Source organism: Gracilinanus agilis, chromosome 2, assembly GCF_016433145.1.
Source record: "Gracilinanus agilis isolate LMUSP501 chromosome 2, AgileGrace, whole genome shotgun sequence".
Lineage (NCBI taxonomy): Eukaryota > Metazoa > Chordata > Mammalia > Didelphimorphia > Didelphidae > Gracilinanus > Gracilinanus agilis.
The window spans coordinates 661,826,567-661,838,196 of record NC_058131.1 but is presented as its reverse complement, the minus strand read 5'-3'; positions in this window follow the sequence as shown (position 1 = coordinate 661,838,196).

The window sequence follows — 11,630 nt, the reverse complement described above, 5'->3', positions numbered from 1 at the left end:
TGGTCTTGATGAAATCACAGGATTCTTTGTCCTAACTACCTTCCTTTCCGAATGCCCACCAAAACTGACAGCTCACTTCAAAATTTTGCTGGAAATTAAGGTCAAACTCATTGGCTAATACTTTGAAACTTTGAGACATACATATGTATGTATGTCTCTACATACATATATATATATACACACACACACACATGTACAAGAATAAAAAACAGAAATAAAATAAGGGTTGAACCATTCTGTCTTCTTTCCATTATCTTTTGCCAGGATCTCATTTACTCAAAACTCAAATTTTATCTTGTTTTTGGCCCTTTTGTTAGGGCAACATAGCTTCACAACATCCAGAAAACAGTATTTCCTTTCCTCACCTCACAGATTTATATTTTTATTGATCTGATATCTGTGTGATCTGATCCCATCACACTTATTATCAAGAACCACCTTATTAGCAGTCCATTGTTTATTTTTTTTAACCCTTACCTTTTGTCTTAGAATCAATATTGTATATTGGATTCAATGCAAAAGAGGGGATGGCTATTTCCACAGGATAATGTAGTTATTTACCAATTTTGCCCTGATAAGTTTCTAGTACTCCCTGGGGACTCTTATGCTCTACATTGGGAATTCCTGACTTCATAGAGCATGCAGCTAATTGTCTTTATGGAATTATATGATCAAACAAAGTTCATCACTTGAGGGAGGACCAACCTTCTGATGGTAAGCCTTTTGGGATCCCAGCTAGGCAGGGTAGAAACATTGTCCATTCCTGGTTCTCCCTAGGAATCCCTTCCTACAGGAACAGTCAGAAGTTTTCTTTAGCTGGCATAGCTTACAAGATCCACCAATCTTCTTGGCATTCAGATAAGATGCATCACTAGTACTTGTTAAAAACTTGTGTATTAATTAATTCAAATTGTTTTTTCAGAGGATATGGAGCTGGGGCCTCAGAGTAAGAGGCCCAAATGACCATTAAAAGTGATCCTATATTGAACTTTACACCAACTGACATGCATTTACTAAACATCTTCTATGCACAAAGAATTGTGGTAAGCACTAAGGATTCAAATACACAAATATGGCTATTCTGATAAAGAAACACCTACAACATATTCAACTGCCTTCCCTTCTTCTTTTCTAAATAATTACACAAACAACAAATAATGCTCAGAGATTTATACACACATACACACACCAAAAAAAAAAAAAAAAGAAACCCTATCTCCTTCCTTGGGTACTTCCTACCCCCACTCCCACCTTCTCCCTCTGGGATCCGCAGTTTACATATCCTAGATTTGAAGTGAAACCCTTCCTAGGACAATCACATCATGACCTTGAGCAGTGTTCCCCTCTTTCCCACCCAGCCTTTTAATTCTTTTGTAAGTCCCACTTCAAGGACTATGTTGTTGCCATGGCAATGCCAATTACCTGCTGAGGACTGGTATGTACTGTCTGGGACACCCCAGGAAACATCTTTAAATGAGAAGTAACAAGTGGGATCCAGCAAGAAGGAAGGCAGGTAATGGGGGCAGGTTTCCATGTCACACCTTTGCAATGATTCATTTATAACCAATGACATTTTCTTCCTTTAAAGTGGGAGAGGGAGAGGAAAGGAAGTCGATATTTTCATGTTCTTCTTTTGGCTTCATTATTGATCATGAACTTTTCCTTCTGTGAGTTTCTTTCTTAAGAAGACCCCTTACACACAGAAATTCTCTTTGGGAAGAGGGAGCTCTGTTGTTATGTATTGTTCTTTCCTATAATATTTGGATAGATTTCTAGACCTTCTTTTGGGTCAAAAATACTATTAGGGTCCAGTGCAATGGGGGTCAGGAGCATAAGTCTAGGGCAGTGATAATGAATCTTTTAGAGACTGCATACCATGTCCTGCCCCGCTCTACCGCACGCAGTGCCCTGACCCCTTTCTAGTTAACTAAGTCTGGTGGGCAATAGCGTGCATGCCCACAGACAGGATTCTATGTGCCATCTTGGCACACCTGCCATATGTTCGCCATCACTGGTCTAGGGCAGTGATGGGCAAACATTTTAAAGAGGGGGCCAACAGAAAGGAAATGCTCCTCTGTCAATCTGTTTGTAAGGCAACTCTTTTGAAGTTTCATTATATTGTATCCCACTCATTGTATTCATCATATTAGGAATAGTGTCAAGGGGCTGGATAGAACATTTCAGAGGGGTCTGGATAGAACATTTCAGAGGGCCTGTATATGGCTCGCAGGCTGTAATTTGCCCATCACTGGGGATCAGAAGAGTTCAGATTCTAGTCCTGGCTCACAATAATTCTATAAAGAAGATGCTAAGACATTTTGCATATAAGGAAATTGAGGGTCAGAAAAGTTAAAAGACTTGGTAATGAGAAACAGAATGGTGTGTAGTGATTAAATTTGCTAGCATGCTAGACCTGGGGTCAGGAATACCTGAGTTCAAATCTCATCTCTGGGACTTTGATTCAAGACAAGTCTCTTAACATGTTGGAGCCTCAGTTTCTTTATTTCTAGCATAAACTGCTTGTATTACATGGCCTCTAAGGTTTCCTGAAGCTTTAAATATATGATTCTCTCATCCTCAGTTATACAATTTATAAGGATTGGGGAGTAGAGGAAAAGAATTCAAACTCAGGTTTTCTTGACTCATAGTCCAGTCCAGTACTTCATCCACTATTCTTCATTGCCTCAGGCTGCCTCTGTAGCTCTATAGCAGTGATTCCCAAAGTGGGCACCACCACCCCCTGGTGGATGCTGCAGCGATCCAGGGAGGTGGTGATGGCCACAGGTGCATTTATCTTTCCTATTAATTGCTACTAAAATTTTTAAAAATTAATTTCCAGAGGACTAAGTAGTATTTTTTCCTGCAAAGGGGGCAGTAGGCCAAAAAAGTTTGGGAACCACTGCTCTATAGAGTATGGGTCAGAGTGGAAAGTTGGATATAACTACTTAGATTAGATCTCTGAGATTTTTCTCTAGGACTTTTAAGGGAGGTTTTATTGGTTTCTTTTTTTTTTAAGAGTCTCCTAAGGATTTGGATTTCTCTCTTGTGCCAGGCCCCCATGAATCCTTCCTGAAGGAAATGCCCTCAATTAGAAAGCTGATTACATTAACTTCTTTAATGTGGTAGGGATGAAAATGGATCACTTCCATTTCCCATTTACTGCCTGTGGTTAAACAAGCTATGGAAAAATATTGCAGATACAAGCCTCAGTGACTGATGCCTCCCTTCCCCCAAGGGACAAAGTGCTCATTTATTCCATTTCTAATGTCCTGGTTAAGCAAAGAGGGCACAGTTAATGTTACTTCCTTAACATATGAGAATAAGGAAGCCTGAAGAAACCTAGAATTGTAGGGTAAGGAGGACCTTAGAAATCAACTACTCTAAACTTTGGTTCCTTATTGTGTAGAGTTCTGGGCCTGGAGTCTGGAAGGCCTGAGTTATGATACTGTCTCAGACACTTAATAACTATATGACCCTGGAGCAAGTCATTTAACATCTGTTTCGTTTAATCCACAGGAGAAGGAAATGGCAAACCATTCAGGACTTTTGCCAAGAAAACCTGATGGACAGTCTGGTCCATGGAATCACAAAAAGTTAGACATGGCTAAACAATTGAACAAACTGAAGTCTACCTAGGCCATGACTTGCCCAATGCCCTCAGTATCTTAAACAGGTAAACAGAGTCACTTAACTCTTGGGTCATATTTTTTGATGGAATGCTGATGGTGCTGATGAAGGAAGGAAGAACACACAATTCTCTTCTGGGCTTGGTTGTGTCTTATATACTCAAGGGTCCAGAATTATGGCTTGACACTTAGAAAAGACAAATGATTCTGCCTGCAAAATATTGCTCAGTGCTGATTTCTCAGTCCTGCCACCAAAACTAAAACACTCACGAACACATCAAACTCATTTGATCTCAGCTTTGTGAAAAAGAAGATGTTAAATCTGGAGGAAACTTTTAAAGTTATTTAATTCCAATCCCTTAATTTTATAAATTTTATAAATAACTTGCTGAATTGGCAAAGCCAGGTTTTGAACTCCAGTCACTTGACATCAAATCTTGCTTTTACTACCATTATCCCCATATGGTCACATAGGTAGTGAATGTCTTTTCCTTTATCCTATAGTATGAATGCATGGATAAGTGCCTAAATTTTTGAGAGGCAGCAGTTTAACCATTCTAGTCTTTGTTAACTGCTTAGCTATAAAATGAGGAGGCTGGGCTACATGATTTGTAATGATCTTTATAGCTTTAAGGTTACAATTCCAATCCTTTCCTTTAGATCCCTGTCTTAATGACCTGAGCCTTCCTTTTGTTCCCTCTTCCACCTCCAGGACTATCTTGCTCCCTGCCTCTCCTTATCCCTTTCTCCCTATTTTAAATGAAACTGTGAGAAACCTGCTAAAATCAGAGCTGATCTTGCTTATCCTCTGCTGATTGCTTTTCCTCTTAAATCAGGGTTCTATTCTGCTCTTAACACTGTAGTGTTGCTAGGAAGGGTGGGGGGAGAGAGAATCAGACAGAGAACAAAGACAGAGATCAAGAGAGAAACATAGACAGAGAAACAGATACAGAGAGAACCAGAGAGGCAGAGAGAGAGAGGAGGGAGGGGGAGAAAAAGAGAGAGAAAGGAGAGGAGGAGGGAGAGAAACAGACAAAAACAGAGAAACAATGATAGACACAGACAGAGAGAAGAGAGTCACATAAAGTAGTAAGATAAATGGAACTACTCAGAGAGATAAACAGAGGTATGGAGAAAGCTGGCAAAACAAACAAACAAAAAGATATAGTTAAGCAGATACAGAGAGTGAGAGAGAACTGAACATTGTGCCTTTGACAAAGATATCCCTCAGACAATATAATATATTCATAGCCTTTGTGTTGTTCATACTAAAGAAAGCCAGGAGTTCATAGGGCTGGAGAAGGGAATGGCATTGTCAGAGTTAGTCATTCTCCAGGTCACCTGTGCCTGGACTCCTCAGTGGGTAACTTTTTGGTTTCTCTGAAACAACCATTATGTAGACGCCTGAAGTCTCTCCACTCAGCACCATGAAGTGGGTGCATTGAAGTGGTGGGGAGGGGTGGGAGAGGAAAGGTGATATCGACAAGGTAGTGATAATTAATAAAGGTATAGTTATACTCCTCATTCCGAAGGGGATTTTAATTTTCATCTGGTCCTCGATGTTGGCCTGGCTTTCCCTTTAGTGAAGAGAAACTATCTTCCTGAAAGCAGCTCCAAAATGTTCCCCTTTCTCTCTCCTCTAGTTCATACTCACTTGATCTGTGTCCTTGTTCTCCAGAGTCCTTCAAGAAAAATCAGTCCCCTTAAAACAGTAACTAGAAGCCATCCTTCTAAAAGTGGAGCATGGAGAGTCTTCCCATAATAGCTCAGCATAAAAAATCACTTTTCCGTAGAATTATGACTAATTACTTAATATGCTTACTATAGAAGAGAAGAGGAGAGTGTGTATGTGTGTGTGTGTAGAATATTAGATGCATGGTTTCAAGAATATATTTCATAGACTTTGTTTAAAAGAGAAACTCAAGACATCATCTAAGCCATTCCCTTTCTCTAGAATGAGCTACACTGAAGCCTGTCCAGATAGATACATGCTGATCTGATCATCTCTCTTTTTAATTGATTATTACTGTCTGTTGAGTTATTTTTAGTTACTTTTTCACTTTTTTAAAATTTGGCACAGCAAATTACTACCTTAAAATTTCTCATCCAACAAAGTTTCTTGTAGGTCAAAATCATGCAAGACTTTATGGGAGGTAACAACAGACACCACTGTTTTTTTTATTTTTTTTATTTTTTTTTAATTTTTTTTTTATTTTATTTTTAATTTAATTTTTTTATTTTACAGACACCACTGTTTTAAACAACATTTAAAAAACAAAAAAGACATCCTCCTTGAATCTGTTCACTGGTAACTTAAAAGATCCAGAACACAGTCCAAGTTGAAAAAGAGTTCATTGTAGATTCTCCATTTGTGGGTGTCATTATGCCAATTGTGCCAAACCTTAGAACATTTCAGAATCTCTTAAAGGAGATCCATAATTGCTCAAAAGAGGTGGGCTTAACTATTCCCAAAGGAAAGACCAAATGAATGAAGAATGCTTATTATACATATTATATGAATTTGGATAGATTTCTTATCTGAAGAACTTCTTCTCCATAATCTTAGACATCTATGAACCATGATATGGTCCTAGAATTGAACAGGAGGAAGAGAATTGACCAGATTTACTATGAGATGTCACAAAGTTCTTTTTATGAATCTAAACATTTCCCTGAAACAAGTTCCATCTTTTAAATATTAATATTTTTTCTTTTTAAACATATCTTTGATATCGTATATTTCTTTATTGCCTTCATTTCTAATTATATCTTTCCTCTCCCCAGCTTTTGTTACAAGGGATGTCTTATAATAAAGATTTTTAAAATAAGAAAAAATCAATTTGGCAAAGCCAAACAAATTCATTATGTTTGACATCATGTACAATAACCCATACCTCTAATTCTACACTGCTACTAAGGGAAGAGAGAAGTACAATTTCTCAACTCTTCCCCAGGGCCGAATTTAGTCATTGTAATTATATGACATGTCATTGTTGGCAGATACAGATGATGGTACTAAGGACAGAGTGCTGGTCCTAGAGTTAGAAAGATCTGAGTTTCAATCCTGCCTCAAACTCTTACCAGTTGTGTAACCCTGGAAAATTTTATCTTCTTTCATTCTCAGTTTCCTCATCTGTTTACTGGCGATAATAGCAAGAACCACCTAACAAGGCTGTTGGGAGGACCAAATGAATTAACATAAGAGCTTTGTACCTTAAAGAGTTCAATAAATGCTAGTTATCATGACATGTAATATTTTTGTCATTTTTCCACCTATGTCATATATACATTTCTGAAGTTCGACTTCTTTTCTCTACCAATTCATATAAATCAAACCATACTTCTTTGAAGACTTCATTTTTCTGTCTTACAATACAGCATCATTTCATTATGTTATTGTACGATATTTTTTCACCATTCCTCAATTAATAAGCATCTACTTTGATTCCAATTCTCTGCAACATAAAAATATTGCTACGTATACTTTGATGCATACAGAACATTTCTTTCTTTCTTTAACCTCCTTAGGGTATATGCCTAGCAGTAGGATCTATGGTTCAAAGGACTTGAAAATTTAATTAACTTTTTTTCTAAAGCATAATTCCAATTTGTCTTCCAGAATGGTTAAAATGCCAATATTCTCCTAGTGCTCATAAAACAGTGACTACCCTGTCTTCCACTGCCTAAAGACCATAAATGCTGTTTTTCATCCTCCTCTGGGGTTCTCTGGCAACCTTAAGGGACTTGGAGATGTCTGGGTTATACCACTGGCTCTGAGGAGGGGAGAGATATTAGGTTCATAGCTTAGTTTTTTGGCTATAGCATATTCTTACCAATTCTAAGTTCAAAGGCCCACTTGGGCTCAAATCCCTGGCTTCTCAGGGCTTCCCTATAGGGTGAGCTGGTTGGATGTCCAGCCTGGAATCCTATTTCCATGGCTCAAGTTCCCACGTCCAATAGTGAATTATGAAGAGCAGGAAAGTGAAAGCTGTCACTGAATAAATGGATAACCAATGCCAGGCATTGTGCTATGTGCTGGAGATACAATGGAGGAAATGAAGCAGTCTGTCACCTAAGGGAGTTTACATTCTATGAGGGGATATAGCATGTCCCTTGAAAATAAAATTAAAAATGCATTCAAAGTAAATTATAGGGGATGTTCACTAGCAATTGGGGAGAGATCAAATATGGTCTCATGTAGGAAGTGGCACTTGAACATGGATTTTAAGAAAGGTAGGGATTTAGAGACATAGATAAATTAGGGATATCAATGGTAGGAGAATGAAATGAGACTAAAAGATATCAGGGAATGACCTTACTATCAGGATGAAAAGGTATTACTAAAATATTTTTTGAGAATCTGTGCAATGCCCATTCCAAAACCAAAGCAATATTTCATTAAAAAAAAAAAACCTTAGAATCAATACTGTATATTGGTTCCAAGGCAGAAGAATGGTAAGCGCTACTGGTTAAGTGACTTGCCTGAGGTCACACAGCTAGGGAGTGTCTGAGGTCATATTTGAACCCAGGATTTCCTAGCTTTAGGCTTGGCTCTCAATCCACTGAGCCACCTAGGTGTCCCTTCAAGCAAGACTCCAATGAATTCTTCAAACTGAGACTCCATCTCTCTGTTTTGCTCTAAAATTCCTCTGACACTGGATGTTTTGAAATTTGAAGATCCCAAATTGATCCATTATGTCAACTGCATATAGAATGAATAGCCAGTAGAGAAATTGTCCAAGCTATTCAAGTCCTTTATAAACTATTGGTATGTTTTCTGCCCATAAATAATATTTTTATATGAATTTTTTAAAAGGAATCTTATCTAATTTCAGAAATTATTGAATATAGTATCTTGGACATATTATCTGCAGTACATCTGAGAACTATTCAAATTTAAGTATGGGCAGGAGCTATGTCTGGTGCCATGAGTTGGATCCAGATAAAGAAAAGACAAAAAAAACAGAATTCGACACGTATCCTGTTTACATATCCATTATATCCATCCAGTTCACATATCCATTAGCCACCAAAAACAGCAACACTTCAATCAGGCATCAAAAATTTGTGTAAAACAAGATGCAATTTAAATAAAAATAAAATACTTTTGTTCTCAGCTTTCCCATTAACAGGCCATCTGCCTAAAATAAGGTCCATTTATAAATTTTGATCCTAGCCTCATCCAAGCCCCATCACTCATATTCATGTAGCATATCTAATGAGGAAAAGGAGGTTATAGCAAATACTAGAAAGTACATTGATCTAACAGTAAAGTCTGCTGGATAGATATCTGGTGGGCACTTGCCCAGGAAATCTTGAAACACTTCTGATGTACCTAACTATTTCCTTTGAGGCTGCAAACTCCTATTGCCACCTCTCTCAGTTATCTTCTATAGGGATGAAGGGTTTCCTTGGTAGTCCCACCAACTTCCCAAGGACCCAAGTCTGTTCCTTGTTGGAGATTATTCCTCTCATCTCTCCATTCTGGTCTATGCTCCACTCCACTCTGATCTTCTTATCTCTAGATCTTTCTATGTCCCTTTAAAATGCCAAGTTTTAAGCTCTGATATAATAGCCACAAATCTATCAATCATATTCAATGGTCTGACAAGCACCCAGAGCAAGGATATTCATATCAAGGAGACACAATTAAAATCACAAACATATTATTTAAGATGATTCTCTTATTTTCCTTAGGGAATTATCTTCAAAGCCAGAACAGTCTCCTTCTTTAACCATATTAATTTGTCAAGGCTATACCCACTCACCCCCTCTATATTAATACAGTTTCTCAAAGAGCAAATCATACCAGATGATCCTCATTTTCTTTGTTGATAGACTTGCTAGGTGGGTAGATCTAGGTTATAGACATTGTATAATAGAATTTCAGTAAGACACTTAACATCATCTTTTATGTTATCATAGTGGACAAGAGGGAGAGAGATGTGGCCTAGAAAATGATGCAGTTGGGTGTTTTTAAAACTGTTTGAATTTCCAAATAATTCTGATAAATAAGTCTGTTACCTTGGAATTAGGTCTTTGTGAGATACATCAGGGATCTTTCTGACCTTGGTTCTTTGGGTTTAAAATATTTATCAGTTACTTAGATGAAGTTATGGATGGTATACTTATGAAATTTTCAAAAGACAAAAAGTTTAATTGATTGGTTAATGTATTATATAACAAAGTCAGGATCCCAAAAGTTTTTAACAGGTTAGAGATGTGCACCATATTCACTGAGATAAAATTTAATACAGATAAAAACTTTTTTCACTTGGGCTCAAAAATTATCTGCACAAGTATAGTAGGGCATGGGTTTGTGGAGCTAAATAGAAGTTTGTCTGAAAGAATTTGGAGCTTTGTTGACTCAAGTTGAGTAAGTACCATTATAGGTAAAACAAACTAATGAAGTCTTTAGTTTATAGAACTAAGATGGCAGAGCAGAGCATTCCAGTCAAATTCTCCCACCCTTCCCTTCCATAAAAAACTTTAAAATAATGCACAAAATTGAATTCTGAAGTGGCATAGTCAACAAATGCTCAGAGTGAGACATTTTTCTATTCTAAGAAAATATAGAAGGTCTGAAAGAGGGGTCCATGACAGGGGGTGGGGGTTGGTCCAGAACATATCCAATGACAACCCCTGCTGGTGGTTGCAATAGCAGCAGCAGTAACAGCAGAAACTTTGGAAGCTCTCAACCTGGAAATGTTAAGGAGACTGGACAATGGGCCAGAAAAAGATTATAAACAACCTCTGTGCTAGCACTGGGAAAAGGACCTGATGTTGTCTCACAACTCCATTGCCCAATGCCCAGTTCTGAGGTGCAGTTCCAGGGTAGAGAGGAGAGCTAGTGCTTGTGGATGCAAGTGAACAGGAGCCCTTCTTAGGTAAGGACCAGAGTAAATATATAAAAAGCAGTGGCCTCACCTCTCCCTGGATCATGCTATCTCAGAAGAGCCAAAACCTAACAGAGCCCAAGAACTAGCTATTAAAAATAGTAGTGTGGGGGGCAGCTGGGTAGCTCAGTGGAGTGAGAGTCAGGCCTAGAGACAGGAGGTCCTAGGTGTAAACCCGGCCTCAGCCACTTCCCAGCTGTGTGACCCTGGGCAAGTCAGTTGACCCCCATTGCCCACCCTTACCAATCTTCCACCTATGAGACAATACACCGAAGTACAAGGGTTTAAAAAAAATAGTAGTGTGAAAAAGCCCAAAGCTTTGGACAGTAATGCCCCATCTCCAGGTAACCCAAGCCCAAATTTACCACAAAGTTCAACTTATATGAATTGATACAAAGTGAAGTAAGCAGAACCAGGAGAATATTGAATGTAATCATGACATTGTAATGATGATCAATGAAGAAAGACAACTACTCTCATCAGTGCAGTGATCCAAGACAATTCCAAAGAATTCACAAGAAAAAATTCTACCTACCCCCGGAAAGAAAACTGATGTACTTGAAGTGGATATTGAAGTATGTTATTTTTCACTTTCTTGATTTTCCTTGCTTTTTTATGGCAATATGGCTAATATGGAAATGTTTTTGCATTTATTTCACATCTAATGAGTATCACATTGTTTTCCTTCTTGGTGAGTGGGGGAGGGGGCTGAAGGAAGGAAGATAATTTGGAATGCAAAATTCTTAAAAATTGATGTTTATATGTATACATAATTCATACATATATATATGTATAAAGAAACCTTTATTTGCATTAAGACATGCATGGATCCTGGAACCATGAATGCAATCCCCAATGTACTCCACTATGATCATACCCCATCTAAAGTATAGCATTTAATTCTAGAGCCAACATTTTAAGATGAGCATTCTCAAGCTTGAATATATATGTCCAGAGAAGGTATTCAGAATGTAGAGGGAATTAGAAATTAAATCTTATGAAAAAATACAGATGAAAAGAAAGAAAGGAAGGAAGGAAAAGAGAAAGAAAGAAAGAAAGAAAGAAAGAAAGAAAGAAAGAAAGAAAGAAAGAAAGAAAGAAAGAAAGA